The sequence below is a fragment of the Castor canadensis genome, chromosome 12 (genome assembly GCF_047511655.1).
Source record: "Castor canadensis chromosome 12, mCasCan1.hap1v2, whole genome shotgun sequence".
Taxonomy (NCBI): Eukaryota; Metazoa; Chordata; class Mammalia; order Rodentia; family Castoridae; genus Castor; species Castor canadensis.
The window spans coordinates 77,615,318-77,630,167 of NC_133397.1; the positions used below are offsets into that span (position 1 = coordinate 77,615,318).

Sequence of the window (14,850 nt, forward strand, 5' to 3'; positions counted from 1 at the left end):
TGTCTCAAAAAACAATAAACAAAAAAAATGTAGGGGTGAGGTTGGAGCTTCAGTTTAAAATTTTAAAATGTGTCTAAATGTGTTGAGTTTTATAAAAATAATTAGCTAGAGACCTCACATCAACAATCCCGGTAAAATAATAAAAAATGCTGAGAAACAACAACAACAAAATTAAGAAACAAAGGGGAAGGGGAGAGGACAGAAGCAGGAAGGAACAAAGAGAGGAGAAAAGTGGATTAAGAGTGTACAGGGCAGAAATGGGTAAAGAAAACAAGGTAAAGGACAAAAACACAGTGACAATTTTGAATCAATTTTTTTTAATCTATGACCAAAAACTTACCTCAGCTCAAAATCTATTCTTATTCTAAAGCCAATGAATAACACTGCAAACACTTGAGCCTCTGTTTCCCTGAAATGCATGGGCCAGAGAGACAAAGACAGGCCTGGAATTCACTCTAGGAGGAATCAAGTGAGACTAATTTAAGCCTGTGGTCAGAGGGTCTCTAATCTCAAACTGAGAAGTGAAGAGAAACTGGATCCTTTCTGTATCACACTTACAGAAACTGAAAAGTTGGCTCTAAATTAATTGGAAAAGGGAGAGCGAAAAAAAGAAAGAAACAAGGTTACCTCAGTAAGTAATGGCTGTAAAGAAACACTGCCAAGGATTTTTACCCTGGAAACACATGTATAGAACTAGCCAACCTCACCTTACTGATCAGGTGACCGTGTGAAAACCTCTCTAAAGAAGGGCCTGGACATCCTAACTCCTCAAGAAACCTAACAAATAAATTTTCCTTTCTTTCTTTCTTTTCCTTTCTTTCTTTCCTTCTTTCTTTCTTTCTTTCTTTCTTTCTTTCTTTCTTTCTTTCTTTCTTTCTTTCTTTCTTTCTTTCTTTCTTTCTTTCTATGTTTTATAATCATACTATTGTTGGGTACACTGTGACATTCACAAAGTGCTTGCAATATATCTGTTACATTTGCCACCCCCATCATTCTCCTTTATTCTCCCTCACTCTATTCTTAGCATTGTTTCAATAGGCTTCCTTCGTCCATTTTCATACATGAGTACAGAATGTTTCTACCACATTCACCTCCTACACCCCTTCCTTATATCTTGCCCCTCCCACTAGTACCAATCCTTAGACAGGAGCTCTTTTACCTTTCTGTCCTCTGTTTTTGAAAAACAAAGATATTTTTATGCATTTAAAATATTTATACTGAGAGTTTTGTTATGGCCTGTCTGTGTATGTAAGTATTGTATCCTGAATTTGTTCAACTCTTCCATTTTTCACATTTCTACTTTAGTCCTGTTCTTATAGTGATATCAACGGGTTTAAAAATTCTTTATTCATTCTTGATAGAAAGTGAATAAACCATACTCACCTTCTTTATTTCCTTCTTTTACCCTTCCCTTCCCATTAACACTCTCCCCCTTAGACCTGTTTTTCATCATTGTTCTTCATTGTTTAGGTGTCTGTTCATTGTTCAGTGGGATTTTTGCCTTGGTATTATACATGTACATGCATTGTGCTTAAGTCAATGTCACCTTCTGCTTTACTTTTTCACCATTTTTCCCCATCCTGTGTTAACGGTTTTCAGCATGTTTCATGTATCTAGTTCCTACACAGATGTGCTGTGTTTCATTATAATTCACTATCTTTCTTACCTTCTTTTCCTCCTCCCTTGCTCTCTTCTGTCAGTCCCACTTTGGATACATGCTGTGTATTTATTTCTGTGTATGTATAATATTGCTTATAATTATATTGGGCCTCTATTCCACATATGAGAAAAAATATGTAGCCTTTGGCTTTCTGAACCTGGATAATTTACTCAACATATTGTTCTCTAGTTGCATCCATTTACTTAAAAACAACAAAATTTCATTCTTCTTTATGGCTGAATAAAATTACTTTGTATATAAAGAGACCATTTTAATCCATTCATCAGTTGTGAGGCATCTTGGCTGTTTCCATAGCTTAGATATTGTGAATAATGCTGCAAAAACATGGGTGGTCAGTTGTCTTTATCTTATTTATAATTTTTCAAGAGCCAATAGATCTCTGAGTCAGAGATCCTTGGCATCTAAAAGCAAGAAAATAATTTGATTATGAATGAAAAACAACAGAAATAACAAAAAGCAAAGATGCTGCCCAGACTTCAGTTTCCAGAAATCTGAAAGCATATTTGAAAGATAAATTATAAACTTGATATTATGTACAAAGTACAGGAAACTAAAAAAAAAAAGTGTCATTAGTCAATTGGATATTATTGATAGTATAAGGTATTTTTTATGTAAAGCAAATTATTTAAATGATATTGAATTTTAACATAGTTTAAGAAATATTGACAATCAAATATGTATTTTAATTTTCCATTTAATCTATATGATCTCTATTTTGTTTTGCTATGAGCAGATAATTTTGTGCAATTATATCTTTAAATTAAAAGAATTAAAATAATTCCTTATAACAGGACTCAAATTTCTACTATGAATCATTAAGATACCATAATATGAGAAAATCATGCAGTACATGGTTTGGAGACAATCCCAATTAACAAGGCAAGAATATGAAAGTTTAATAAATTTGTCCAAGTCAGTTTCTAATGAGTTGTCATATCTTTGAGACTTTTTTAAACTTTATAATTTTGCTCCATAACTGCCCCAATGACCTCAGTTTACTTTCTTTCATTTTATTAACTACTGCTTATTCAGATTACACTGGTGGAGAATAAGATAGATATTCATAGAGTCTTATTTTTAAAACAAAGAAAACATGAGTTGAGATCACATGACTAAGCTCTGGTAAAGGTTCTCCTTGACTATACACATTCAGCTTCTGGCCTTTTCCTCTCATTTAAAAGAGAGAGAGAGGGGGTATTTGGGGGACTGCATCTTATGACAGCATCAATCACATCACATGGGCTTCATCCTCATGATATCATTAAAATCTAATTATTTCCCAAAGGACCCATTTTCAAATATCATCACATTAAGCATTAGTCTTTCATCATATGATACAATTAGCTCCTAATATTCATCAAAAAGAAGAAAATGTTGGTAAAATGCCAAAGCCAAAAGTAACCTAAAGAACCATGATGACTATATAGCTACAAATGTTGACAAGGATGTGGGGAAGAAAGAACTCTCATACACTGTTGGTGGGGATGTAAATTAATACAGCCACTATGGAAAACAGGATGGAGGCTCCTCAAAAACTTAAAAATACAACTGCAATAGATCCAGCAATACCAATCCTGACAATATACCTAAAAGAATGTAAGTCAGGTTACAATAAAGGAACTTGCACATCCATGTTTATTGTAGCATTACTTATAATAAATAAGCTATGGAAACTGTCAAAATGCTACACTACTGATGAATGGATTAAAAATGTGGTATTTATATACAATGGAATTTTATTCAGCCATAAATAAGAATGATATTTTGTCACTTGCAGGTAAATGGATGGAACTAGAGAACATCATCACAAGTGAAATTAGACAGGTTGAGAAGGCATTAGGATGTATGTTTTCTCTTATACATGGAATATAGACCTAGTACAAATATAAGCAATATGAAAACCAGGTAACAATAAGGGGAAGTAACATAAAAGACAGGGAGTGTAGAAGAAGCTAAGAATATGCATATGGTTGATGTAGCTCCTATACAAAAATGAATACAAAATATTTAAACCCGTTGAATTCACCATAAGAAGGAGAATGTAGAAAGGAGATAAATAGAAGAGATGAACCAATTTGGATTATAGTACATATACATGGAAATGTCAAAAGGAAACCAAGGCATACCTATCTTAATCCAAAAAAATGTCATATTTTCCACAAAAACAGTGAACAAGAGGACAGAACAGAGAGGGGAGAGGTTTGGGGGAGAGGGTGTAGGAGGGTGAATATGATTCAAATTTTGTGTAAAAGTATATGTAAATGCAAAAATTAGACCTATTGAAACTATTCCAGGAACGCGGTAGGGAATATTAAGTAGAATGATGAAGGGGGTGAATTCAACTATAATATATTGTAGGAACTTTTGTAAATGTCACATTGTACCCCCAGCACAATAACAATAAAAAAACCAAAATAATGTCTCTATTAATCTTACAGATAGGTGGTAGATAGACAGAGAGAAATCATGAAAAGATATCCAGCACTTTATAAAAAAACTAGCTACCAGAAATTTCAAATTAACTACTAAAGGTTTAATTTTGCCCCCTTCTCCTTGCCTTACCATGTCAATTAGCTTTCTAGCTGAAAATGACATTCTGCCAAGTTATTTTCCTTGAATCTCATGGAATTTAATTCACCAGGTCCAAGAAAAGATCATTTCTAATATTTGTTTCTAACATTCTTAGTTCACCTAAGCAGATACCAGAATTTCCTGAACTAGTTCAACTCTATGCTAATAATAGTAGGGAACTGAAGACAGCATTTGTGAGGTGAGAGTTTTTCTTATCTTTCTTAGCTAAGAAGAAGTTAAGAAGGGTGGCTTTTCCTTTCCCAGAGATCAACCAGCACCCACACCTCCATATTGTTGGGTCTCTGATATTGTCTTATAATAGTAGAGCCATGTGGACCACGTATAATCCACTCACTGATACAAACTTTCAATGTAGGGTTTTTCTGCACACTGATAAAGGAAACATGGACTTTATCTCTATTGGTTTTCCCCCAAATGTACAAGACATTTTTTATCACTAGTCTCACATGAGAGGTCTCCCACCCTCCCCTTTGCACTTACCACATCACTGCACCCACCACTCAATTTGTATATTGCTTCTACAGAGAACTTGGACTCCCAAAAAGTCTAACCTAAAAGCTCAGCTCTACTCTTGCCTTGATGACCAGGAATGCACTGCTCAACTTTTCAAAATGAGATATCCTGTCAAGCTCCTGAGTATGCTAATGGCTTGTAATGGCAGAGGGAGATGAGAAAGAAGAATGAAATGGAAATGTTAAACATAGGAGCTCTACTGCTTCCCATGTATGTCCATATGTGACATGTTCAGATATTATCCTCCAGGATGAGCAGGTGAGGTTTAAACGTGGGAGAGTGAGGAAGGTTGTGAAAGAAGCAAGAAATTATGCTATGGCATATATTGTTACACAGAAAGATGGGGGATAGCATAGGCACACTGAGGAAAGTCTGGGGTAAAACTGCAGACACCACAGTCATGGTAGAACCCCACAATCTTGTGAGTTGTACTTCAGGATCTCAATAATGATCTCAGAGAAAACAGCTCCATAATTTGGCAGGGGAGAGGAAAAATACCAATACTGAAATATGGCAGAGAAATTTGTTTTTTCTTCAGGGCTTTATCAGAGCCTGATGACCTAGAGGAAGGAAAAATAATCCCATTCCAGTACCCACTAGTCTTCCACATGAGAAAGCAGAAATAAGAACTCCACTCTACCCTACCCATCCCATCCTACAAAAGAGGAAATACTGACAAATGTTGTGTAGTTCATGGAAAGAAGCAGTAGGAGGAGAAAGGATATAAGAACAGGGTGTAAAATTGTAAATATGTGGGAGTATTATATACTCATGTATGAAAATGGAAAAATGAGACCTATTGAAATTATTCTATGAGTGAGGGGAGGGTAAATAAAGGAGAATGTTGGAGGGGTGAATTTAAAAATTTATATTGTGCGCATTTTTTTATAAATGTAAAAATTTTTGTTACTGCCATAATGTGCCCCATACAACAAAATATGGTATCAAAAATAACAAATAAAATTAAAAAGTAAGTTCATAAAGTTCAAAAAAAGGCACAGTCTCTTTAATAACTTAAACAAAATTATAGGACTAGTGAACATATCCTGTCCTTCACACTTTTAAGTTATTTAAGCTAACATGTGCATTGCAAGCAATAAGGACACAAGAAACAAAAAAACAAAGTAATCCATGACCACAAACAGTTCAATTCAGCATATACTTCTAGATCATTTATGTGTACCCACAATGATCCATTTTAGGTCATTGAGATCAGGTGGTGTGTGTTGTGCTTTTTCTCACATTGCGAATATTCACCAAAACCAAAATTCAAAGCTACAGGAATATTTTGATAACCAAGAATACATTATACCAACTCAAACTATTATGAAAATGTTCTGATTCTACATTCCTTGGGAACACAATTTCACTGCAGACAAAATGGCAACAGGTCTCTAGATAGAAAAGTTGTCAGAGTTGCAATTAAAACACTGCATTTCCTTAATGCTCAACTTAAAATGAGATAAAAAGCAGCAGAGTATACTAAGCATTGTTTTTAAGAAAGGTCATTATCAGAAACACAGTTTTAAAATATTACCAAGAAGGTAAGTTCCCAGTGAACTAATGTACCCCTATAATATAGCCAAAGATACATTCATGTTAATGACTCTCCCTGAGGTTCCATCTGCCTCTCTTCTGTCAACCTAATGAACAAGTTCTAACACACATTGACTAGAGGTGACATAACAAGTCTATGTCCAAGATCAATTTTTCTGTTGATTACAATAGGTATGTACAATTTGGCTAACGTAGTAGCTGTACTTTTTACCATACATTGTCACCTCAAGACATCTAGAAAGATTAAATATTATTAAATATGAAACTATGTGCATAATAAACACAAGTACTTTACCAAAAATGCATATATATATATATATATATGTGTGTGTGTGTGTGTGTGTGTGTGTGTGTGTGTGTATACATATATGATATATATATATATATATATATATATATATATATGGTTATATTTAAAATCCATCTTCTAGATGTGCAGATTCTAGTAAAGATCCCTCCACTTACCTTTACTCTTCACCCCTTTCACCATCCAGTGACTAAGGTGTAGACAACATTAAATCCAAGAGGTGAACTAAGAATGGTCACTCCCCTCAAATAAATGCCTGAATTAACTCCAAGAGAATACAAAGAATGAGTGAAATAAGGAAGACTATGAAGGATATGAAAGCATTGTTCAATAAATATATAGAAATCAAACAAAATAGATTTAAGTCCTCAATAAGCCAAATTTAAAAAAGTCAGTTGAAAGCCTTAACAATGAACTGGATCAAGTTGAAGAGAGACTATTAGGGACTAAAGGCAAGGTAGATGAATTAGAACATTCACCTAAAGATAAAGAAAGCATAACTAGAAAATGCAAATCCACTGTGATACTATTAAAAGACCAAACCTAGCACATCACAGGGCCCTGCTGAGCCCTGGCCAGACTGGCTCCCTCTCTAGCTCTAATGAGATAGTTGACTGCCTTGAGGAGGTGGGGGAGTTGGACTCTTCCTACTGGAAGGCAGGCATGATGCAGAACACTTAGTCACTCCTAGCCTTCTTCAGGTCACCCTGTGATCCAGCCAAATACCAGAAGTGGATGGAGAATTATGGAAGAATGTGCTTAGAGGATAGCACACCTGTTCAGCTAAATAAACATTATCAAATATGTCACACACAACTGTGAGACCCCCATGATCTGTAGAACTATATATTTTGGAGAAAATCAACAGTATTTGATCAAACCAGTCATTTGGATGTACCACATAGTAGACAGAAAAAATGAAAAATGTATTGAGTGAAAATGAAGTAAGGACACTGAAACAGAAAAAAAAATTGACAAAACTTCAGAACAGGAACAAAAACAAATAAACAAAAAAAAAGCAGCAATGCTCAGAACACCAGTACAGAGTGGACTGATGATAGGAAGATGTTTTGCCCTTAATCCTTCAAGGAAAACAAATTCCTAAAGTCTTTATTGAAATTTTCATTCTTATAGGAAAACAAAACATACCTCTAAATGGGCATGAGGCTGATGAAATCCCAGAAGGTCTTCAGTAACTTTCAGGCACTGCTGGAACATCATATACTTTCTGGTGAAGAGAACCTGAAAAAGTGCTTTGAGAGCATGGCAATTAACATATTTTTCTGTTCCAAAATACAGCAGAAACAGATGCACAAGATCTGTGACAGCTACATTGTGGAAGAAACCCTCAGGGAAGTGAGAGATAAATACTTATTTCCCATTATCACTGATGATAAAGTGGGCATAGCAAGGGAAAGGACCTAACCATGTTGTGGTGATTTCTTGATGAATCTGATAACCTGAGAGGAATTTATGATGGAAAATCATCAGGAATTCCTGATGGAAAACCTGGGCTGTAAAATTTCACACTACAATCACTAAAAAGTGGCCTGTAACTACAGAGTACTGCCATGGCCAGCCTTATATTATGTGCAGTGGATATTTTTCCAAAAAGAAAGTTGTTGCTTCTACACTTTTAGAGAAATATCCTCAAGCTATGTATCACTGTGCTCTTCCCATGCCTTAAACATATATTTGAAAAAAATAAGTCCCTGTGATGGGGTATTGGTTGCATTAGAAACAATTGAAGAAGTTTTTTTTTTATTGATCTTTTCAACTTCACAATGTAATTTCTGTTCATTTTTAGAATAGCAAAGAATGAGGTAAATAAATGAAAGAAATTTGCCATTCCCAGTGGACAGGTAAGCAGGATGCTTTTGAAATTTTAGTGGACCTTCTGCAAGCACTTGTTTCATGCAAATAGCATAAATCATGAAGGAAAGATTATTTGGAATAACTATAATAATATAAGCATTTGTATTCTGTAGGGTAGTGGCAGATTTTCATTTTATTTTTACCACGGTTGTTCTTGAAAATGTCTTATATTTGAAAAGAGCCTTTGGGAAAAATCTCTACAAACTTCTGATGTCTTTTTTGCAGCAGGCTTCTTGACTGCAATATTGCATTAACTCCAGGAATTCAGATGGAAAATATTAAAATTTACCAGGAGTTTGGTTTAGGAAGACACAAATTTGGCAACCAAACTTGATATTGAAATGAAACTCCCTGGGAAATTCCATAGTATAGAAGGAAACCTGGGATCACAGTAAACCTCTGGAAGTTATTATAAACAAACCCTAAGTGTTCCAACAGTGGAGCACATTAGTCAGGAACTTAAAGATATATTCTCAGAACAGTACCTTAAAGCTCTTAAACATTTTCCTCTGGTCCTTTCAGTCATGAAACAACTCAAATTCACACATCAGAGGAACACTATGCTGATTTACTCAAACCTGATATCCTCTCAGCCAAGCTTCATTGTTGGGAAATCAAGTGAAAACACAGACAGAGAGATATATAGTTTCCATCCACCATTTATGAAGCCCTCCAAATATCTGACAGCAAGTTTTCCATAATGTACATGCCTTGTTGAAGGTCCTTCATTATAGGTATTCTTTCTATAATGAAGGTTGGGAATGAGCACTAGAAAATGGACGAAAGTGACTTAAAGCACACAGGAAGAACACTTTGACAGATCAAAGTCCAAGTAATGTGACCCTGCTTAACACAAATTTTGATATACAACATGATTTGGATTTAATAGTGGACATATATCAAATACAATAAAACTAAGTAAGAGTTTCGGACAGATAATGCAGAAACCAATGAATACAACTAAAAATCTTTTTAAATGGGCTTTCTCTTATATCGAATATTTGTAAGAAAAGCCATAAGGTTTTTTTGGCCACTTACTCACTGGCTATCATTTCCTTTAGGCCTCCAATTTAGTATATTAGTCATTGATAATCTGCGTATTTAAACAGTCTCTGTATGAACTCTCATGCTTTGAATACCTGTCTCTTCCTCCAGATGATGACATTGGAAGTCCCATGCTTCACCTCTGAGTTTTAATTGCTTTAATTATTTAGATATAACCTCTATTATCACTGTGTAATTAGTAGAAAAGTACTGAGTCATCATTCTTCTGAAGAAATGAGTTTTTAAGAAGTATATAAGAAAGGAATAGATTTTATAAAATGTTACAATGAAGCCCACCATCAAATTTGACTACTAGGAGTTTTAAGTGCAGTGTGAAAAATATATTATTGCACACTGGAAAGATGGAAGAGGAGTATCTTGAGTTCAAGCCCAGCCTGGGCTACATAGCAAGACCCTTCACTCCCCACACACACAAGGATATAGCTCAGTAGTAGAGTACTCACTTAGCATGCAAAATGTTTGGGGTTCCATCCCCAGTACCTCAAAATGAAAAAAATATGTAATAAACAGTCAAGGGAATTACAAGAGAGAGAAGTTTGTGAGCTCATCAAAAAGTTTTTCAGTGTAGATTTTGTATGTATCAAATGAACTTAAAGGAACAAGTTACAGCTAAAGTTTGAGTGGAAGAGCCTGGCATTGTTGATTCAAATCTAGTTGTTACTATTTTATTCCTTTCTTGAGTTGAGCCTACATTTTCAAAAGTTTTTCAGAATTTGAATGTTGAACACTTCTGCTTCATGGCCAAGACAGAATCAGAGACCATCAATACAAGCAACTGACTTGTTTGTTTTTGTCTTTTTCCATGACTATATCTTCTGCCTTGTCATTATGTATAATCAAAATCTACAAAAATAAATATTTAAAACTAAATAAAATGCAAATTTTGCTTCTAAAAAGACCAAACTTGTGAATAATGGCTATAGAAGAAGGGGAAGAGATGCACACTAAAGGCACAGAGAACATATTCAATAAAATAATAGCAGAAAATTTCCCAAATCTTGAGAAAGAGGTGGTCATACAGGTATAGGAGGCATTTGGGAAACCAAACAGACAGTACAAGAAAAGAACCTCTCCAAGACATATTACAGTTAAACCATTAAGCTTACACAAGAAAGAAAGAATATTGAAAGTTGTGAGAGAGAAGTTCCAAATCACATGTAAGGAAAATCCATCAGAGTAACAACAGATTTCTTAACAGAAACTTTAGAAGTGGGGAGGGCATGAAACGATGCCTTTCAAGCCCAGGAAGAAAGTAACTGCCAGCCCAAGGATAGGAATCACTAAATACCTTTCAATAATAATGCAGACCATTAACATGGTCTCAATTCTCCAATCAAAAAATACAGATAGGAACATAGGATTAAAACGAGATCCAACCATTTACTGCCTACAAAAAAATGCACCTCACTGGCAAAGACACAGACTTAAAGTGAAAGGGTGGAAAAAAAATTTCAAAAAAATGGAGCCAGAAAGCAAGTAGGGGTTGCTATACTCATATCTGCAGCCATACTTCATTCCAAAATTAATCAAAAAGAAACAAATGAGATAATTTCATATTGATAAAGGTAATAATCCATCAGAAAAATATAAAAATTGTAAATACATATGCACTGAATGTCAACACTATGGACATGGAGCAGCATGCTTGATGGGAAGAGGATGGGCAAGAGTAGAGTGTAGGAGTGAATGTGAGAGAAGTACATTACATACATTTATGCAAAATAAAATAATGTAACCCTAACCCATTAAAATGGGCGAACTGTAATATGCCTCTCCAAGGCATATTACAGTTAAAACACTGAGCTTACAAAAGAAAGAAAGAATATTGAAAGTTGTGAGAGAGAAGCTCCAAGTCACATGAAAGGAAAAATCCATCAGAGTAACAACAGATTTCTTAACAGAAATAAATTCTAGGAATGGAATGCTAGGAAAATTTCTGTATAGCTATCCTCAACTCAACTAGCAAAACCACTTTGTCTCCCTTATTAGGCTTGTCTCTTTTCTTCAACAAAATTAGTGATAAAGGCAGAACACAGCCTGCCTGGAACTGAGGGGGTAAAGGAGGAGAGGGTGGGGGAGGGGGACAGGGAGGAGAAATGACCCAAATAATGTATGCACATGTAAATAAAATAATAATAATAAAAAAATTTTAAAAATAAAGAATGAAAGCAGGGACATAACTATAGATCCTACAGACAGTAAAATACTCCGTTGTGTGTAAATACCACATTTTCTTAATCCATTCATCAGTAGTGTGACATCTTGGCTATTTCCATAACTTGGCTATTGTGAACAGTGCTTCAATAAACAAGGGTGTGCAGGTGCCTTTGTAATAACCTGAGCCACATTCTTTTGGGTATATCTCTAGGAGTGGTATTGCTGGATTACATGGCAGATCTATGTTTAGTTTTTTTTTTTTTTATGAAGCCTTCATATTGTTTTCCAAAGTTGTTGTACTAGCTTACAGTCCCACCGGCAGTTTATGAGGGATCCTTTTTCCCTGAATCCTTGCCAACATTTGTTGTTGGTCATCTTAGTATTATTTCTTCATCTCCATCTAAAATACTTGGGAGAATGAAATTTAGTTCCAGACAAGATCTCAGCAAACTTGAGTAATACATTCTTTCATACACCACAACTTCTCATACTAGTGGGAAATATTTAAAAATGTTGCTATTAAGAAATCTACATTTGTTTATTCATTGAGTTCTTCCTATATGTCAAATTAAAAATTATCAAATTTCACTTTATTTGGGGGAAAACAAGAGTCAATAATTGCTATTGAACTAATAAGTGAATTATTAATATGCAGTAGAAAGGACATACAAATCAGCTGCATTTCATTTAATAAATACCAACTTATCTGAAAAGTAAATGAGGAAAATGATTTTGTTTATGATGGTATCAAAAAATAAAATAATGCCAAGAACTTTGGTCCTACCTTTAATCCAAGCTATTTGAAAGGCAGAGGTTGAAGAAAGTTTCGTGGTCAGCATGGGCAAACAGTTAGTGAGACCATATCTCAATAAATAAGACAGGCAGTGATGACACACAACTGATCTTAACTATACATGAGGCACAGGTAGGAGTATTGTGGTCAAAAGTGGACATTGGCAAATACATAGCCCCTATTTGAAAGTACCCTAAAAGCAAAAATATCTGGAGGTATGGTTTAAGTGGTTGTCTGCTTTCCTAGTAAGCATGAGGCCTTTAATTCAATATCCAGTACTGCCAAATAAAATAACTAAAATAAAAAGGACCTGGAATCAATTTAGCCAAGGAAGTGAAAAATCTATACACTGACACCTAAAAATTCTACTGAAAGAAATTGAAGACTACACAAATAAATGGAAAGATATCCCATGGTTTTGGATTGGAAGAATTAACATTGCTAAATGTTTATGCTACTTAGAACAGCATACACATTCAATTCCTCTCAAAATTTCTTTTTTATTTTAATTTTAATTTTTTTATTATTCATATGTGCATACAGTGCTTGGGTCATTTCTCCACCCTGCCCCCAACCCCTCTCTTACCACCCCCTCAATACCCAGCAGAAACTATTTTCCCCTTATCTCTAATTTTGTTCAGAGAGTATAAGCAATAATAGGAACGAACAAGGGTTTTTGCCAGTTGAGATAAGGATAGCTATACAGGGAGTTGACTTGCATTAATTTCCTGTGCATGTGTGTTACCTTCTAGGTTAATTCTTTTTGATCTAACCTTTTCTCTAGTTCCTGGTCCCCTTTTCCTATTGGCCTCAGTTGCTTTTAAGGTATCTGCTTTCCTTTCTCTGGGTTGAGGGCAACAAATGCTAGCTAATTTTTTACGTGTCTTACCTATCCTCACACCTCCTTTGTGTGCTCTCGCTTTTATCATGTGCTCAAAGTCCAATCCCCTTGTTGTGTTTGCCCTTGATCTAATGTCCGCATATGAGGGAGAACATACGATTTTTGGTCTTTTGGGCCAGGCTAACCTCACTCAGAATGATGTTCTCCAATTCCATCCATTTACCAGCGAATGATAACATTTCGTTCTTCTTCGTGGCTGCATAAAATTCCATTGTGTATAGATACCACATTCTCTTAATCCATTCATCAGTGGTGGGGCATCTTGGCTGTTTCCATAACTTGGCTATTGTGAATAGTGCTGCAATAAACATGGATGTGCAGGTGCCTCTGGAGTAACAGTCTTTTGGGTATATCCCCAAGAGTGGTATTGCTGGATCAAATGGTAGATCAATGTTTAGCTTTTTAAGTAGCCTCCAAATTTTTTTCCAGAGTGGTTGTACTAGTTTACATTCCAACTAACAGTGTAAGAGGGTTCCTTTTTCCCTGCATCCTTGCCAACACCTGTTATTGGTGGTGTTGCTAATGATGGCTATTCTAACAGGGGTGAGGTGGCATCTTAGTGTGGTTTTATTTGCACTTCCTTTATTGCTAGAGATGGTAAGCATTTTTTCATGTTTTTTTTTTTTGGCCATTTGAATTTCTTCTTTTGAGGAAGTTCTGTTTAGTTCACTTGCCTATTTCTTTATTGGTTCATTAGTTTTGGGAGAATGTAGTTTTTTAAGTTCCCTATATATTCTGGTTATCAGTCCTTTCTCTGATGTGTAGCTGGCAAATATTTTCTCCCACTCTCTGGGTGTTCTCTTCAGTTTAGAGACCATTTCTTTTGATGAACAGAAGCTTTTTAGTTTTATGAAGTCCCATTTATCTATGCTATCACTTAGTTGCTGTGCTGCTTGTGTTCCATTGTGAAAGTTCTTACCTATACCTACTAACTCCAGAGTATTTCCTACTCTTTCCTGTATCAACTTTAGAATTTGTGGTCTGATATTAAGATCCTTGATCCATTTTGAGCTAATATTGGTATAGGGTGATATACATGGATCTAGTTTCAGTTTTTTGCAGACTGCTAACCAGTTTTCCCAGCAGTTTTTGTTGAAGAGGCTGCTTTTTCTCCATCATATATTTTTAGTGCCTTTGTCAAAGACAAGTTGGTTATAGCTGTGTGGCTTCATATCCGGGTCCAGTATCATCTCTATAAAATTCTAATTGATTTCCTGTAGTATTTCTTCTTTTAGCGTGTTCTTGTGAGCTTCATTGGGTTCTTTGGTATAGTTTATCCTCATTGTATTGGAGTCTGGTTCTGAGTATCTGTTTTCTTCATTTCCCTCTCGTTCCTGTACTAAATTTTTGCTGTGGGGAAACTGGTTTCCCTGTTTTTTCTGTCTTCCTGTCATTGTCCTTGGTGTTGT

General features: G+C 35.2%; 1 pseudogene and 2 gene segments (V, D, J or C); 2 read left to right on the forward strand and 1 right to left on the reverse strand.

The window, feature by feature from the left end:
• LOC109699244 (immunoglobulin kappa variable 4-1-like) overlaps positions 1–14,850 on the reverse strand; it is a 935,238-nt gene that overhangs the window by 508,630 nt on the left and 411,758 nt on the right.
• Positions 1–14,850, forward strand: part of LOC109678714 (immunoglobulin kappa variable 4-1-like) — a 171,807-nt gene that overhangs the window by 126,268 nt on the left and 30,689 nt on the right.
• LOC141414983 (52 kDa repressor of the inhibitor of the protein kinase pseudogene) lies at positions 7,158–9,447 on the forward strand (annotated as a pseudogene).